At 44.3% G+C, this 10,893-nt stretch overlaps 1 protein-coding gene across 1 annotated transcript in view; it reads right to left on the reverse strand.

Annotated features, from left to right (window-relative positions):
* ZNF704 (zinc finger protein 704) overlaps positions 1-10,462 on the reverse strand; it is a 104,339-nt gene extending 93,877 nt beyond the window's left edge. Inside the window, 1 exon segment of the mRNA XM_030963523.1 lies at positions 10,242-10,462. The gene's annotated coding sequence lies outside the window, so the exon portion shown is untranslated.
* Between the last annotated feature and the right edge of the window lie 431 nt (positions 10,463-10,893).

Here is a 10,893-nt window from a genome sequence, read left to right on the forward strand (position 1 = left end):
AAAGTGCTCTATGCTACCCATGTTGCTGCTCCAGCAGATGGACCTACCAGCATGGAGAAAGAAACACCTGCAAGACCAAGCACTTCTCTCCTGCTCTGAAAAAGTAGGGACAATTGTCTGAAACAGTGTTGGTCACACATATTGAAGCAAAGTATCACTATAAATCCTTAGCAACCACCAATTCACCCTTATTCATTTCACTGCTTCTTCTGTACAGCTCTGTAAACCAGATGTGAACAGCTGTCCATGGCCTTATGGATCACCACTGATCTGGACCTAAAGGCAGCAAGGGCTGAATCACAGTGTTCTCTTTAAAGTATTTTAAACTAGAAAAATCAGAGTTTTTCCTCTGGAGGTACTCGCATTTCTCATCACTGCCTTATAGAAAGAAAACTGTTGAGAAATATGAGGTAAAAAGCATTTTGGATCCAATGAGTTTTTTTATACCATTTTAAAGGGATATGCATACATACATAAAAGATCAGGCTGGCTCAAATGTTTATCTTGCCAGCTTTACAAAGTCCAGTTTATAGAAGGTGATTGTACAATTTGCTCTCTATGTCAGTATGATGTAGGCATCAGTCACCTTATCTGCTGAAGCACAAAATAAAATTTAAGTAACCATTCAATCCTGACTGCTTGTTTTAACAGCACTGCCTATCTAAAGTTCAAATAGTCTTTTATCCACCATGTAAAAAAAAGCATGAAAGATGGTAAAACACTGAGCTATATAATTTCACACATCAGTGTCTGATGACTGAGGCATTTTACCTTCCCTCTGAGTCTGTGTTTAGTGATCACAACAGTCTTTTACAATTATTAGGACCACTATGAAACGGTTTTAGTCTACTAGTAGATTTATACTCGTGTTCAATTAATTGGGCTGAAATCCTAAATCTGCTTAAACTAGCAGGACTTTTCCATCAACTTCAGCTGGGTCAGGATTTTATGGAAATTAAATTCTGTATGTTTTGAAAAACACAAATAAAAAAATCTGTATTTTTATTCAAAGTCCAAGCAACAGAAGTTGTTCAGTTTCCTGTCTTCATTAGTTTTGTTGTCAAACAACAAATACCACCCACACATGTACTTTTTAATACAATACGACAAATGTCACTGCAATAATCATTTGAGATTGGAAAGTTTGGCAAGGTGCCAGAATAGTAAAAGTGATCCTATCACAGATTGTTCAGCAGCAGCAGTGGTAACATTAAATTCCTGCGTGCTCTGCTCGGCAACATGCTACAGTGAAAAACATGAACACAAATTCATGAAATTAAAGCTGATGCCCAGAGGAGCTAATGAACGTTCTTTTCATTCACCTTCTATTTCCTTTTCAAATAAAAACACTTGAGAGTTTCTCGTCTGACCTATTGTCCTTCTGTAGTCTTTGGGCTGGCCTTAAACTGCAGTATTAGTCAAGCTGCTAACTATTTTTAGAAATAAGCAATTCAATAAATCACTTGAAAGTATTATAAAGCCAATGTGGACTCATTCTGAGGGAATTAAAAAAAAAAAAGCACCATTGCTCAATCCACACAGTATTTACAAAGCAGACACCAGCAAGGACCAGCATGCTCCTGGCTGGCCAAGCAGCCAAACTCTCATCTTTGAGGCACCGATTTATCCCACAGTCTAGTAAGAGCTCTCCAGTGCTCTTGTAACACTGGAATTTCTCATCTAGCAGCCAGAAAACAGAGTAGGACTTGAGGGTTCAAAGCTGATTTACAGGATTCTAAGACTTCTCTGTAACCTTGGGTCTGAAGAAAGCTCAGAAGAGCACAAGATCAACAAAGGCACTGATGGTCTGTGTGTTACGCGGAGAAGGAAAAAAACTCTACAACTTTGCAAAAGTTGTAAAGCCTGCATGTTGTTTATTACAGCGCTGGACGCATGTGGAGATTGCTCTCCTTAAAAAGGGCATGCGCACCTTTGTGAACTCCAGTCCTTCCTTTTATCCCCCTTTCAAATGCATATGCATACAATTTCACAATAGGCTCATACATATTCATTTTTACGAATTTCGCAGTGACTTTTGCTGTTAGTTCTTCTTTATCAGAAGGAATTTCTTGTGTCCCTACCCTGTTCCACAGCATCTCTGTCTCTCCTTTATTTCTCTTTTTGCTGTCTCTTCTTTATCTTCTTGTCTTTTACTGAAGCAGCTTTTTTCTTTGGCCTTGGCATTACACAGAAAGGCACATTTCACCCCTTTTTTGCTCTGGGGGTTTTTACTATGCCTCATTTCCCCCCTTTCCTAGAAAATAAGTAAATTCTTTTACTTAATGCAAACTTCTATGGCAATAAGTGTCTCTCAATGCTTTACCATGTACATTTGATAAGGAGGTTAACACTGCCACTTGTCATAGTATTTTACAATTCTAAATTAGCAATATAGTAGATAATCTTAAACTTATTCCAACTAATAGTAACAAAACTACAATGGGATGACATAACTTATTAAGCATTCCCTCTGCAGTTGGTGACCACCTAAAAATCACATCTCACCAGTGATGATCTGCATTTTGTTTTATTCTCTGTAGAATTCGGGTTATTTCTTTTGTATCATGTTGGACAGTAATTAAGGTCTTCTTTCTGCTGTCTTGGATCTCTCTCAAGATCTCCAGTAGGTCTTGGTGCTTAATTCATTGTTTTACTAATGTAAGGTCCATCTCAATAGGGGTAGGTGATAGCTTGTGATACATTGTATTGTTGGTTTTAATCAACTGGTGGGATGTCACTGGGGCTAAGTATGAAAAATCACACTCAATAATCTTAGCAAAATTACATATACAGAAATTAGAATGACAAAATAACATCGCTGCTATCAATTTTTACAGCAGCACAAGCAGTTCTCAGGCACACACACTTTCTTCCAGTATATACGAGCACAGTTTTCTGGTCAGTGACTGGATGAATTTCGAAGTGGCAAATACTCTGTTCAGTGTCTAGACACACATCCTGGGCATTAATAGTATTGCTTTCACAAATGAATCCCAGCTGTTCTCTAGTAATGCAGGATTCTAAGTTTACTGTTTGCCACTTTTCATTTATCTTTCGTGCCCACACTCTATGTTCTGAAGGGTAGAGTATTGTTTTTTCATGATTTAATCTTAGTGCAATGATGGGATGGATAACATAAACAGTGGCATTACGTATGGTAAGCACAAAGGCAGTGGCCACATTAGAAGCAGGATCATAGGTGAAATTTACCATGGTCCACCAGGATTGAAACTTCCTTTCAAAATCAATCGCATTATCCCAGACAATTTTCCAAATTTCAGCTGGAAAATTACCTTCACCCCCTTCCCGTATGATCAGAGCTGCTGTTGCCTGCATCCATAACTGTGCTTGTATACAACTGAAAGCTAAAGACACATTATCTTGAACTGCACTAAGCGCTTCTACTATTAACTTGTGGTCTTGGTCCCCGGCCTTTTCCCACTTTGGCAGTACTTTTGAAATCTGCCACTGGCTAGTTCCTAATGCCAATAGAGATGACTGTAAGGGCTGCTTCAATTTTGTTAGGCCACCTGCTGCAGTTGTCAGCTTATTCATCAGTATTTCTGAATCAATTCTATTTAAAACTCTTAATCCTGTCCCTAATATCCCAGTTAGATCCTTTTTATCTTGCTCCTGAGATATACTTGTCTTTGTAACCATGTTGTCCAGCCCTCAAAGGATGTTTTTAGGAAGGAGGAGCAGGCTGGCTGGATTTTTGAGATGTTAATTTGCATGAGCAACTCAACATGTTTCAGAGACTATTCTGGATTGAACAATAGTTGTTGTTCACTCACATTCTTCACTATGTAGGGGCCTATTTCATACACTTCAGGTTCAAGTTTGGGTTGAGTCTGAACTATGTGAGTTGTAGCGTGGGTATCAGGTCTTGCTGTTGTAAAAAGTGCAGTGTCTATTTGAAATGTAAATGAGAGTCTGATAGCATCTCGAGCCTAAAGGCATGTTACTTCTACAGGCTGTATCAAGGTGAAATTACACCAACAGTCTGATTTGTTTAGGCTATCACAAACTTCCTGGTGCGTGTATACGGGAGAGGTTGAGACACTAATTGCAGCTGGTCTCTCATAAGCCGTGCCATTGACGACCCGGCACTCTACTGTGATTTCTTCTCCTCTGATCTCTTGAAGTGTCCACAGTTCCCGTTCCTGCCACTCTTGCTTCTCATATACCTGACTTCCGTTAATTACTACAGTGGACAGGTTTAGATCTTTAATCTCAGAAAGTTCTCCCTACTTTAATGGATCTACTATACTGATTAGAAGCCTGGGACCAAGGCCATTCAGCATCGCTTTGGATAGAGGTACTTTCTAGTTCTAAAACTCCAGTTATAATTACATACAAAACAATTCTGTAAATCAAAGTATGAACTACCCCCGACCGCAATATACTTATTTTGCCTGAGTAAGTTTTAGTCTCAGTTCATTGTCTCCTGGTGTCACTCTTTAAGGGGCTTCTGGGGCCTTCTTCACTCGAGAGTGATGGATCCAGGCGTTCTGCTCCTTGATTTTGATTGCAGTGAAGGTGGTGAGAAGCGCTTGGAACAGTCTCTCCCACTGTGGTTCCAAAGTCTCTTCTGCAAGAGGCTTAACATATACATAATCCCCAGTCTATATGTTATGTACTGGTCTATCTAGTTCCCTGCTCTGAGTTCCAGCCACGTGCTTCTCAATTTCTCTGAACTAGTTGCTTAAAGCCACCATGTAGGTGGCCAGTGTTACTTCCCCAATGTGGGTGGACATTCCCTTTTGTATTCCATATGGTCGTCCATAAAGCATTTCAAAAGGATTCAGCTTTCCTTTAGCTTGAGGTTTAGTTCCGAATTTGCAGTAGTGCCAGTGGAAGAGCTTGGGGTCAGGGTAGATTAACCTCCTGCCCCAGTCTTATAATTTGCTGCTTAATCAAATGATTCATTTTCTCTACTTGGCTGCTTGATTGGGGGTAGCATGAAGTGTGAAGTTCCCAATCTATGCCCAGGTGGCCACTAATCTGTTGCACTACTTTGGAAATGAAATGTGATCTTCTATCCGAGGTTATTGTGGCTGGAACTCTGAAGCGTGGTATTATTTTCTTGTAATAATACTCCGGTCACCTCTCGAGCTTTGACAGTTCTGGTGGGGAATGCTTCTGGCCACTCTGAAAATGTATCTGTCAATATCAGTAAATACCGGTACCCCCCTTTCCTTGGGAGTTCTGAAAAGTCAATTTGCCACTGCTGTCCAGGCCCATGGCTTCTCTCAATCTGACCGAGTTTCAGCCTGGGGTTTTTTTTTGGGGGGGGGGGGGGGGTTAGTCTGGAGGCAAAGATCACACTGTCAGTTTACTTGAGTAATAGCGGACAAATAGTGGACAAAAAATACTATCTTATTTTCTCACCTCCCCCATCTCTGCCTCCAGTAATCCATATTATGTATAAACTTTTAAAACTTTTCAAAAGGAAGAAAAAAAAATCCCAAGTCTAGACATGAATTTTCCACACCAATTCACTAGACAGGTTTTCACTCAAGAACAAGAAGCAGCCAAATGAAGTTTGAAATTTAAAAATTAATTAACTTTATCTACTGACACAAATATGGCTAAGCTGCTGGTGTTTATCTGCCTCTCTCATCTCACCCTTTAGCTGTTCCTCACAGTTCATCAGTGTCCATTCATATCTCACGTTACTCTTTGTAGAATTGGACAGACCAGGATCATGCTTGTTCTGAGTTTGTACACAGGCTAGCCTAACAGGCTCCAAGTTCAGGACGTGAGTTCTGGTGTTCTAATAACTAGCAGTATTCATAAAAATAACATTATCATTATTAGTCTGAAAGGGGACATTTTATTTTCCTCTTAAGTTCCTAAGGTGTCTTGCAAGGTCTCTTCTCCACTGAGTAAATCTGGTATTTGAAGCTCGTATTTTGCAAATTGCCTCTGAAAAAACATGTACACACACACATGAAAGATAAATTAAATAACACTTACTAATCAAGCAGGAAAACCCACTTTTTTGTCCACAATGACTATACAGCCCATTCAAACAGCAAACCTGAAAGTCTGATTTAAAGGACAGTGATGAATTCACATTGGCTTTAGAAAGAAGGAGCAAAAGAGAAGAGAGTGAATTCAATGCAGCTGAACAACACATAACTAAAAGGCAAGTAATTTCTTCCGTACAAGCTCTAAAGATTCTTCTGCATCGCCTGTATCACACAGCTGTCTTTATCTTTAAAAAACAAAACAAAAAAAGGGTGAAAAAATCAACCACACAACAAACCACAAAAACTGTGTCCAAAAGTATAATTTTTCATGAACTCCTACCAATGTGTGCTATCTCCACTCTGAAACCTCTGGATCAGTGGATCAGACCTGTACATGCTCCTTACTTTGCACCTGTCACAAATTTCACTTCACATGGTGGGTGAAACTTTACCCAATGGTAAAGTGTAAGCATGAAGTTAAAGTCTTGCTTACACTGCTTGGGCTTTTGTATGCCTTTGCCATCACTACACAGCTCTCTGGGCCTTTAGTTTTCAGACTCTTCATATGACCATTTTCCATCTTTTGGGGAGCTATGTACTTGCAGGATCAAATCCACTTGTGGGAAATTCATCCTTCTGAACTACGAAGAGGTGCTCACAATCAAGCCAGTATCTGGAACAGGTAGTTCCATGGGTGAAGAATAGGTGCAGCATCCATAGTCAGCTGGATTAGGAAAGTCCTGTGTCCATACTCTCAGCCTGGGGACAGAAACCAGGCTGGAAATAAACTGGCAACTCCACTGGGCTGAACAGAAGAAAGCACCAACCCCTTTACTATTCATAACAGCAGAGAAAACATTGCAACGTGCTGGCATGTTATCACAAGCCCATGTTCACTACTAGCCCACATTCTCAATCATAGCACTCTGATGGTTTACAGACAAATTAGCATAATTCTGCTACTTGCAGTGGGGTTTTCTTCTAAGTATCTGATAAAGTCAGCACTGGAGACTGCTGATGGACCCTACTTCAAAACTCCTTTCCCAATCATCAAACTCAGCAGTTTCCACAAACTACATCAACCCCAGCATGGTATTAACATGGCTGTGCTATCTGAACTAGGCTACATACAAAAGATGAATTAAACAGGACTGCAAATTAACCCACAGTTCAAGACAAAGTACTAGCAATTACACTATTTATACTTTTCCATCTCATTTTAAATGGCTGAAAATCCAAATGCAGCCAAAGCAAATACAAGCTGCACAAAAAGGGTTTCATGTGCAAAATGAGTCTGCATAATCAGCACCTTGGTGTAATTTGTTTCCATATAGAGATTAATGAACTAGTTCTGACAAAGTAAGAAGACACAGCACTTCTCAACAAGGCTTTACAGGCTCTCCAAGACTCTCTGGCTATTCTGCCATTACCCACCAGCAACACACAGCACACTTGAGCCTCTTCCAGCATGGTAGCACAGCAGGGCAGAACAGGGAACAAAAACATTCTCCAGTGTTCTCCTCCTGGACAGCTACACAGCTACAGCAACATACAGACACAATTTTTTATCTTCCCGATGAGCACCAGTCTCTCTTTTTTGTCATATATGTTCTCTCTTTCCACAACTTCAGAAAATGGAGAAATAATATTTATCTTTATAAGGTATCTCTCTATCCCCATGCTTAAGAGTGAGGGTCAAAACTAGACCACCAAAGGCACAGCCACAGAGTGGACTCCTTTCTGGAGCAGAGAATATGCCTCTAAGACCTGATAGTGCCAGTACTATGCTGATTTTGACTAGTGGATCAAATTCTCAGGCACCTTTTAACAGTATTAACTCCACTGCTGACCTATGATGCCTTCATCCATGTATCACAGGCAGTCCACAGAAGTGACTGCCACAAGCCCCTGAAATCTGTAGCTTTGAAGTGCCATTCCACCCAAGGGCACAGACATCAAGTGTACATGTGAATACACACCAGAACACCGTGTGAGGCTTCTTAACTGCATTATCCAGATAGCACACACTGCAAAACCCAGATCACTTTGCTTTCAAGTCCAAATAAATTCTGAAGCTCTTTAGGATTTCTCTTATTATGAAGGTATTGGTCAATGCAACAATTTATGCCAACTCTCAGGAGTGGAGACCCCTTCAATATACTTTGCTCCCAGTCCCCAATTCAGAAGTCTGTGTCTGGGAGTCAAATGCTGCTGACTCCATGCCACTTCTCCATTTGGAAGGAATTCCAGCTGACAAACCACAACCAGACTGCACCAGTTCTATTACCCTCCCAGTGTCTTGCAGTTGGACCTCAGTATTCAATTTATGCCTGATTCTCTCATTAACAGACATACAACCTGCTTGGAAAATCCACCTTCTGACACACTCAGGGCCATATAGCCAGAGCTACTTTTGGGAAGCACCTTTGCAGTTCAGTCCCTTCAGTTTAAAAGCACTCAGAAACACAATGCCAAAGGCAGAGAAGTTTAATCTGTTGCTTTAAAATTACTTGGAAGAACCGTCCCATAAAGCTTTGAAAACTCCCACACTCACAATCTCTAAAGAAATACACAGAAACCAAAGGTAATTAATTTACAATGTTAAATTTTAAGCCCTTGTAGTTTATAATACCCAAAAGTACAAACAGAGAAAGAAATCGAGGTAATGACAGTTAGAAACATTCATCCAGAGGGTAAATACGTGCACCTGGTTATCAACGGTGACTTGACAGTTTATTATGTACACTAAATGTAGCCTAACAGGCATTACTACACTAATCTCACCTCTGAAGTAGGTTTACTATTCAAGGAAGTAAACACATGCAAGCACAATATTTTTGTATGTACTCATACTCCTAGGTGTAAGGCAGAAATACCAGAAACCTCTAACAGTCCTGCTACTTGAAAGCATGTTGAGGGTTGACAAAGAGGACAGGACACTCCCTTGTTATATGCAGATTATACCTATGTAATCCAGTTATATTTCAGTTAATTGTGCTCCACTTGAGAATTTCACTCTTTTTTCCTATTAGGTACACCCAGGAAGCTCCTCTAACACTTAAGACCTTCATCACTGTGGGGAGAATGATGGGACCAGAAGCCCACTATGGTGCTCTTCATCCCAAGGCTATCACTCAAGTGTCAAGTGCTGGTTCTGTAGCAAAAAAGTTGTTTCAGCCTGTCAGGCCTCAGTACCATGGATGGTCTGACCCAGACACCATAACCACAACTCATGGCATTTGACAGACTCAGGGAAGAGCTACAGTCTCACTGATTCTCTCAGTGCTGTAACAAAACTGCTCTGAAGTAATATGGGAATAATGTGCATTTCTGCTGCTATTTTTCTTTCTGTATTGTTTGTTTTCGATTTGTTTCCTTCTTCTTCTCCTCATCTGCGGATACAGGAAAGACCCCAGTGGTAATACAGCACTCCTAACCATCCAACCCTGAACTCTTATTAAGTAAGAATTATTACCTAGATTGGAAAAAATAAAAATCAATTAAAAAGGGTACCCTTTAAACTTTCATATACATTTATTTTCCATAACCAGTGCACATCTATCACACGAATCCTCTACACTACTACTATACATAGACTTAATCCTACTACCCTGGTTATCCCAAGGAAAAAATAATTACAGAAAATGCCTCATAATAAAATCATTAAGCCTAAATCTGCGGGATCTCAGCCAGTGGGTGTGTTCATCAGGTTGTTCCAAACCGCACCGATTTCAGCGTACTGCCTGCGCACGCTTCGATGGGATTTGAATCGGGCCTCTGCACAGAAGGGCTGCATTCCTAAACTTTCCACAGATCTCCCACCCAGGCCTCCTGACCACGGCCACCCGCGCTCGCAGGAGCCCTGTCGGGCCCGGCAGCTCGCCCGCCCCGCAGGCACAGTTCTCCGAACACCTCTGCGCACACAGCCGGGCTGAACATCCTTCAACAACCCCCGCCAGCCGTGCGCTTCACCCAGCCAAGTCTGCACTCCCAGCGCTCAAACTCCTTCAGACCCCGCTGGCTCCCCACGCCCCCCGTCCGCTTTTAGCCAGCCGCCCCCGCCGCCCGCTTCGCCTGGGACATGCGGAGGGCCGGCCGGCCGGCCCGCCCGGCGTCGGAGTCCCCCGCAGGCTCCCGGTGCCAGCCCGCTCCCAGCCCCGCTGCCGGCCCCAGGCCGCCCCCGGCCCGGCCCGGCCCGCCTCACTGGCCCCGCTCCCCGGCCCGGGCCCCTCGACCGCCCCCGCCCCGCTCCCTCCCGGGACGCACCTTAAGGCTCCCCCGGAGGGGCCCTTGCCGTGGCCGGCCAGCGCCGGGGGGCGCTCCCCAGGCCGCCCTCCTCCTCCTCCTCTTCCTCCTCCACCTCAACCACCACGTCCTCGTCTTCGTCCTCCTCCTCCAGCGCCGCAGCGGAGCCCTCCCGCCGGGGCGGCCTCCAGGCGCTCTCGGGCTTGGGGGGCCGGACCGCGTCCACCTGCGGCGCCGCCGCGCTCAGCCGCCGGCTGCCCATGCTGGAGCGCTTGGCCAAGCGCCGCGCCTGCATGGTGCCTCCGCCCGGCCGGCCCGGCCCGGCCCGGCCGCCTCCCGCCGCGCTCAGCCCCGGCCGCGGGCAGCGGCCCCGCCGAGGTGCCCAAGGGGCGGCGGCGGCGCTCACCGGGGGCGGCGGTGGGTGTGTGCGGCGGGCGCGCCGCGGCCATGGGGGCCCGCGACCGCGGCCAGGCGGGCCCGCAGCCGGCGTGGCCGCCCCGCCGCTCGCCCACCTGCCCCCGGCGCGCTCCTTCTCCGCCGGCTCTTCGCCCGGCCCGGCCCGGCCCGGCTGTCGGGCGCAGCGCGCGGTCCCCTCCCGCTCGCCCTTCCTCGCCGCCGCCGGTCCCCGGCGCCAAAACCGGACTGGATTCCCTCCGGCCGCGGCTCCGCCAGG

The sequence above is a fragment of the Camarhynchus parvulus genome, chromosome 2, assembly GCF_901933205.1.
Source record: "Camarhynchus parvulus chromosome 2, STF_HiC, whole genome shotgun sequence".
Taxonomy (NCBI): domain Eukaryota; kingdom Metazoa; phylum Chordata; class Aves; order Passeriformes; family Thraupidae; genus Camarhynchus; species Camarhynchus parvulus.